General features: G+C 33.6%; 1 long non-coding RNA gene across 1 annotated transcript; it reads right to left on the minus strand.

Moving 5' to 3' along the window:
• Positions 1 to 515: 515 nt before the first annotated feature.
• On the minus strand, positions 516 to 1,523 carry LOC118348296. The gene is made up of 3 exons (XR_004801376.1): positions 1,443 to 1,523; positions 601 to 742; positions 516 to 564 (listed from the first exon to the last, which is right to left on the minus strand). It is a non-coding gene; the product is annotated as an uncharacterized LOC118348296 (long non-coding RNA).
• Between the last annotated feature and the right edge of the window lie 5,155 nt (positions 1,524 to 6,678).

Raw genomic sequence — 6,678 nt, forward strand, 5'->3', positions numbered from 1 at the left:
AAACAAGAAAAAGAATATAAAAGAGAAATGTCTGCCAAAACAAAAGAGGCTAAATTGGTGGAAGGGATCAAACTCACCGACTTCAAGTTTATTAAAGACTTTGTGGCGGGAAAGACTCCATTGAGCTCACAACAAGATCAATTAAATCCTAAAGGAGCATTACTAGCAACTACTACTAACACAATTAACATGCAGTTGCAATTTCCTGGACAAGACTACAATCTAACCAAACCTATATAATGATTTACAAATTCATGACACAAAAAGCAAGTGGTGCCATCAAAATTTATCCAGCAAAGTACAATATATAGTAGGTACCCAGCCATTATAGCAAACATGGAAGAAAGATTGCTTTCTATAGGCTGCTCCCACCCAGTAACTAGTATTAAACAACTAGTATTAAAAAGAAACAGAAAAAGTGTTACAGCTTCTAAGGCATCGTATATCTTCAAATCCAACACTACTCTCTCTCATATTCGAGGGTAAAAAAAAAAAGAAAATGAACAAGATATAAATCATTAGTGTGATTTATGGGAGAGACTGAAAATAGAAATAGGGGCATACCTTTCTTGGAGGAAAGCCAGAGAAATAGGGGCATACCTTTCTTGGAGGAAAGCCAGAGAAATAGGAAATTACTTTGGGGCAAGGTCAGTGGCTTGACATTGATTGTGAAATACTTGTAATTGCAAAGTATTGCATGAATTTCACTTGGGCAAAGCCACCTTGCTCTGGCTTCTTAAATCTGTTCATGCAAAAATGAACAATAAAGAAAAGCATGAGAATTAAACCATCAATAAATAAAGAACTCGCACCCCAACTATAATGTTTAACATAAATGTAGAACTTTTTCAAATTGTACAAGGTTAAACATTCATTAACATAAATGCAGTCTTAGCTATTTTTTCAAAATAAAAATAATTTCCATTAGAATTTTTTTTAAATGTTTACTCCAATTCTAGTAGAGCTAGGTGAACAACAATCATTTCTAAATTGTCAAATTATATGAATTATGTATAATTTCTTTCCATAAATAAAATAATGGCCTTTTAGATATTCGAAGAAGTTTTTTTATCAAGGCAAACGAAGTCAAACAAAAAAAACTTAAAATTACACATGTAGAAGGCACTCTTTAAAAAAAAAAAAAAAAAAAAACACTAGGAAAAGGGATGAATTTCCAAACGAAAAATCAACCAAGCACAAACTGCTGAAGAATTACTTTCTTGGCTTATAAAAGCCAAAGTTCTAAGCAACTTACCCCGCTGCTCAAAAAACACTGGGAAAATACATGGAAGCGCTCTCCTACCTTTAATTATAAGCACGAAATTAGGTCTTAGAACTCACTAAAAAATACTTTTCAAAGTGATTTTACTGCTAAGAAATAGGAGAAACACTGATCAAATGCATTCTAAAAATTACTAGATAAGATATATTTATGCCCGTACCTTGCAATGTATGGAAGCCAGGAATCTCGGTGCCCACAAGCTGCCCTTCCATCATAAAAACCCCGGACAAATAGAAATTTGGCCCAAAAATTATTTTTTCTCCGACCTTAAACCTTATCAGTTTTCAGGCCATGGAAAAAATGATGCTATCTGCAAAAAAACCCAAACATTTCTATCAATATTTATAATCCCAAAACACCCAAATGCTATGGGTTCTGCAGGTGACTGGTGTTGCGATGTGATATTGATAAATATTAAAGGTTTATCAGTAAATCTTAAAGCTGGTTAGAGCTGCTGTGATTTTTTTTAAGCAGCTTTTACGTTAGGCATATGAGAAGAAAATCAACTTACGTTGGGCACAGAGGGAGTGGCGATGGCGACGCGGGGTGCTGGGCAGAGGATGGGCGACGGAAACGGGGGGTGCTGAGTTGAAGATGTGCGATGAAGACACAAGAACCAGAGCAGAGGAGGGGCGATGGCTGGACGACGGGCTTTGAAGGTGGACGACACCGAGAGAAAGACGCAGGAATTCAAATGGGATGAAGAAATGGAATGGCTGGGTAGGTTTAACGAATAAATCTTCCCAACTTCCTCGAACTCTAAACTCCACGTTACATATTTTTTTTAATTTTTATTATTATTGTTTTATCAAATATTTATTATATAAATAATAAATAAAATAATTTAAAAAGAGTAAACTCAAAAAATATTTAAAAAAAATATTAAAAAATTTAAAAATTTTAAAAAATATAAAAGATATTGTGTAGTAGATATTGTGTTGAAAAACTCTGATTTCAAAATCTTAAAAATGTACTTTTGAGAGGCAAAACTGACATAATTTGGAGTGTTTCAATATCGCCGCAAATAATAAAATAGTCACCGCAAATAATTAAAATCAATAAGTTTTTACTAAATTATTTGCAGCCCGCAATATGTTAGCATTAAAGAAGTAAAAATTTACTTTTTGCGACAACAATTGTTTTGCCGCAAAATAATTCGATACAAAAAGTAATTATTTGGTAGCAAATAAGAATTTTCGACAGTTTCTTAATGGTCAGAAACATAAGAATGAAAATTTAAAAATTGACCTTTTGCAACAAAATTTGTATCACGCAAAAAAATATTATCAGCAAACTTTTTCTGATGAGTTTAATTTTGTGAGAAAAAGTCTTTAATCTTCATAGATTAAAACTCGTGACAAATAAAATTTGGAACAATATAATTATTTATAGTGAGAATTTTTTGACGACATGAATTTAGACAAAACGTAATTATTTGCTACCAAATAGTATTCGCGGGAACTGTAAATTTTTTGTCACCAACCAAGTCCGTCACTAATGAATGCATATGTTATTGTAAAAAATTGTTATCTACAAACTTTTTCTAATGAGCTTAATTTTGTGGGAAAAAGTCTTTAATTTTCACAGATTGTAACTTGTGACAAATAAAATGGTCGAATATAATTATTTGCGACGAGAATTTTATGACAACATGATTTTGGAGGCAAAAAGTAATTATTTGTTACCAAATAGTATTTGTGACAAAACATCTAATATTGGATGTCAAAGATTTCTAACCGATAAAGATTAGACAACTCATTTGGTATTGAATCCTAAATACTGTTATGCGAAGGAATAGTACCTACAAAACCCACATAAGAGAGGTTCAAGGATGTTATCAATGATGTTTGGAACCACATGTCACATTGACCCAATTGCAGAACCAGACACTAGTGCTCAAGTTGTGTTCCAAAAGATGGTAAGGGTCATGAGAAATAGTCTGAGAATATTTGATTGCAGTTGTATTTTCAAACAGACTATACAATACCAATGCTTAGCTTGACTTAAGATTGTCGTGCACTAGGGGCTAGAAATATTAAGATATTCCAATGAAAAGTCATTCATGATGTTTATTAATTGGGCATGTACTCTAGCACCCAAGGGTCTAAAGTCGGGAGTCTTACTGGAATCAATATCAATGAATGTGATCAAATGAATATGACAAAGTCAATGCATTATATATTACTTTTCAGTATGATACAACTTCAATCAAGAAGATCAAGAAGATTGAAGTTGACAAAAGAAATCAAATCTGATATTATTATGCTTAAGGAAATACATCGACTTACCCTTCTATTTATATACAATTGAGTCTAACTAACTGATAGTAAAAGACTAAAACAGAATTAACTAAACAATGTGACTAAAATATTTAGTAAGGACTAAAAGGTAAAATCAACTTGATAGTATTTACAATAGTCCCCCTCAAGATGAATGATAGATGTTGTGAACATTCATCTTGTATAACAAGGAATAAAAAACATTAGAACCGAGAGGCTTGGTTAATAAATCTGCAAGTTGATGAGAAGATGAGACGTGTAGTGTTCTGAGCAGACCAGCTTGAATTTTCTCTCTAATGAGGTGACAATCTAATTCAATATATTTTGTTCTCTCATGATAAACGGGATTAGCTGCAATATGAAGTACAACTTGGTTGTCACAAAATAATAAGGAAGGTTTAGAATGAAGCTGATGAAAAGCAGTGAGCAATGACTTTAACCAAGTTAATTCACAAACTGCATATGCCATGGATCTATATTCAGCCTCTGCAGAAGACCTGGAGATAGTGGTTTGCTTCTTGGATTTCCAAGAAACTAAAGGAATCACCAAGGAAAACACAATAGCTAGAGACAAATCTTCTTGTATCAGTGTAGCTTGCCCAATCCGAATCAGCAAATGCTTTCAAATGAACTCTTGAAGCTGAAAGGAAAATGCCTTGACCTGGTGCCATCTTGACATATCTAACTATTCTGAGTGCTGCTTGCATATGAGGAACACGAGGTGATTCTAAAAACTGACTCAAATAATGAACTGAGTAGGTAATATCTGGCTTGGTATGAGTAAGGTATAATAACTTGCCTATAAGCCTTCTATAGGTAGTTGTCTTCAAGCAATTTTCCATCAGACTTAGAAAGTCTGCAATGGGAATCCATAGGAAAATTGACAGGCTTAGAAGCCAATAAACCAACATCAGCTATCAATTCTAATGCATATTTTCTCTGGCATATAGAAATGCCCTTTTTGGATCGAGCTATTTCGATCCCTAGGAAATACTTGACAGGACCTAAATCCTTTAGCTTGAAAAATGTACTCAAAGACTGCTTGATATTCTGAAAAATAGAGAGATCACTACTGGCCAGTAGGATATCATCCATATACACCAAAAGAGCCACAAAATAATAATGTCTTTCTTTGTAAACAATGAATAGTCAGATTTAGACTGAACAAACCCCAACTCAACCAAGGCTACAATGAACTTTGAGTTCCATTGCCTTGGGGCCTATTTTAATCCATATAAGGATTTTTGTAGCTTGCAAACTCGAGCGTCCCCCTTTCTAAGATACCCAAGTGGAGGTTTCATGTAAACTATTTCATCCAAATCACCATAAAGGAAAGCATTATTCACATCCAAATGCACTAGATGCCAACTATGAATTGCTGCCAAGGATAAGAAACGCCTCACTATCACCATTTTTGCAACTGGGGAAAAAGTTTCTAAATAGTCAAGCCCTTCTCTTTGAGTATAACCCTTGGCAACTAGTCTTGCCTTATATCTCTCAATTGAGCCATTAGCATTAAACTAAGTTTTATATACCCACTTACAACCGATAGGATTTTTATCTTGTGGAGGTTCAATGAGAGTCTAGGTATCATTTGATTCTAAGGTAGCTAATTCAATGGACATAGCATCTCTCCAATGAGAATGCTTAACAGCTTGGTGGTAGAAATCATGATCTTTTTGAGATGAAATGGAGATGCTAAAAGCTTTATGAAAAAGAGACAAATGTTCATATGATAAAAATTCAGAAATGTTGTATTTATTACCTGAATTCATATCAGATGAGCCAAGAGATGTTGTGGTAGAGGTAGAGGCTGCTGAAGAGGCTAAATTGCAATGATAATTTTGCAAATAGTCAGGAACTTTGTGTTGTCTAGTAGACCTTCTAAGGAGGAAAATTATTTGTATCTTGTAATGGAGGAATATCTAGAATTTGGTTTGAAGAGGGTGAGGATGTTGGTGAAGATGTAATAGAATCTGAGATATCATTGGAATTATTTGGCAAATCATCTGTAATGTTTGATGATTGTGATATATGGTCTGAAATGGAATTAGGTAATACCAATTCAGATGATATGCAAGTTTGTTGGGAAGAATCTATATTCTGAAAGGGAAAAAGATGCTCATAAAAGACTACATCTCGGGAAACAAAAAAATTATGAGAGTTCAAATCATACAACTTGTATCCTTTTGTTCCAAAAGGAAAACCAACAAATGCACACTTTCTAGCTCTAGGAGAAAATTTTGATCTGTTATTGCTTAAGGTAGAAGCATAACATAGGCAACCAAACACTTTAAAATGATTATAAGAAGGAGTATCACCATAAAGAGTCTGTTGTGGTGATTTATTTTCAAGAATATGGGATGGTATATGATTAATAATGTGAGTTGCTGTTAAAATACATTCTCCCCAAAAATTTAGTGGAATATTTGATTGAAATCTTAAAGCTCTTACCACATTCAAGAGATGTTGATGTTTCCTCTCAACTATTGAATTTTGTTGAGGAGTCTCAACACAAGAAGTTTGGTGTATAATTCCTTTGGAATGAAAAAATTCTCTAATTTGAAATTCTAAACCATTGTCTGTTCTTATGCATTTTATTTTCTGTTGAAACTGTGTATAAACCAGATTATAAAATGCTATAAGAATATGTTTAACTTTAGGTTTAGATTTGAATAACTAAACCCAAGTTGATCTAGAATGATCATCAACAATTGTCAAGAAAAACTTGAAGCCATCATGAGTAGGTACTGAAAATGGACCTCATATATCACAATGAATTAAATGTAAAATTGAACTAGGTTTATAAGAGTGCACTGGAAATGATAATCGTTTTTGCTTTGCCAATGGGCAGATTGTACAATGATGTTCATGTACAGATTTATTGAAAGTGAAATTTGGAATTGACTTGGAAAGGAACAATAACCTCGAGGATGAGGGATGACCTAGTCTATTGTGCCACAAGTGATAAGCAGAATTTACACTAGGTGAAAGTATGGAAGTAGCAACTGTACCTTCTGATGATTGTTGCAGAAGATAAAGGCCAGCTACCCTTATACCCTTCCCAATCATCTTCCATGGGATAAGGCCCTGTATATAGCAAATCTCAGGCAAAAA

This window comes from Juglans regia, chromosome 4 (assembly GCF_001411555.2).
Source record: "Juglans regia cultivar Chandler chromosome 4, Walnut 2.0, whole genome shotgun sequence".
Lineage (NCBI taxonomy): Eukaryota > Viridiplantae > Streptophyta > Magnoliopsida > Fagales > Juglandaceae > Juglans > Juglans regia.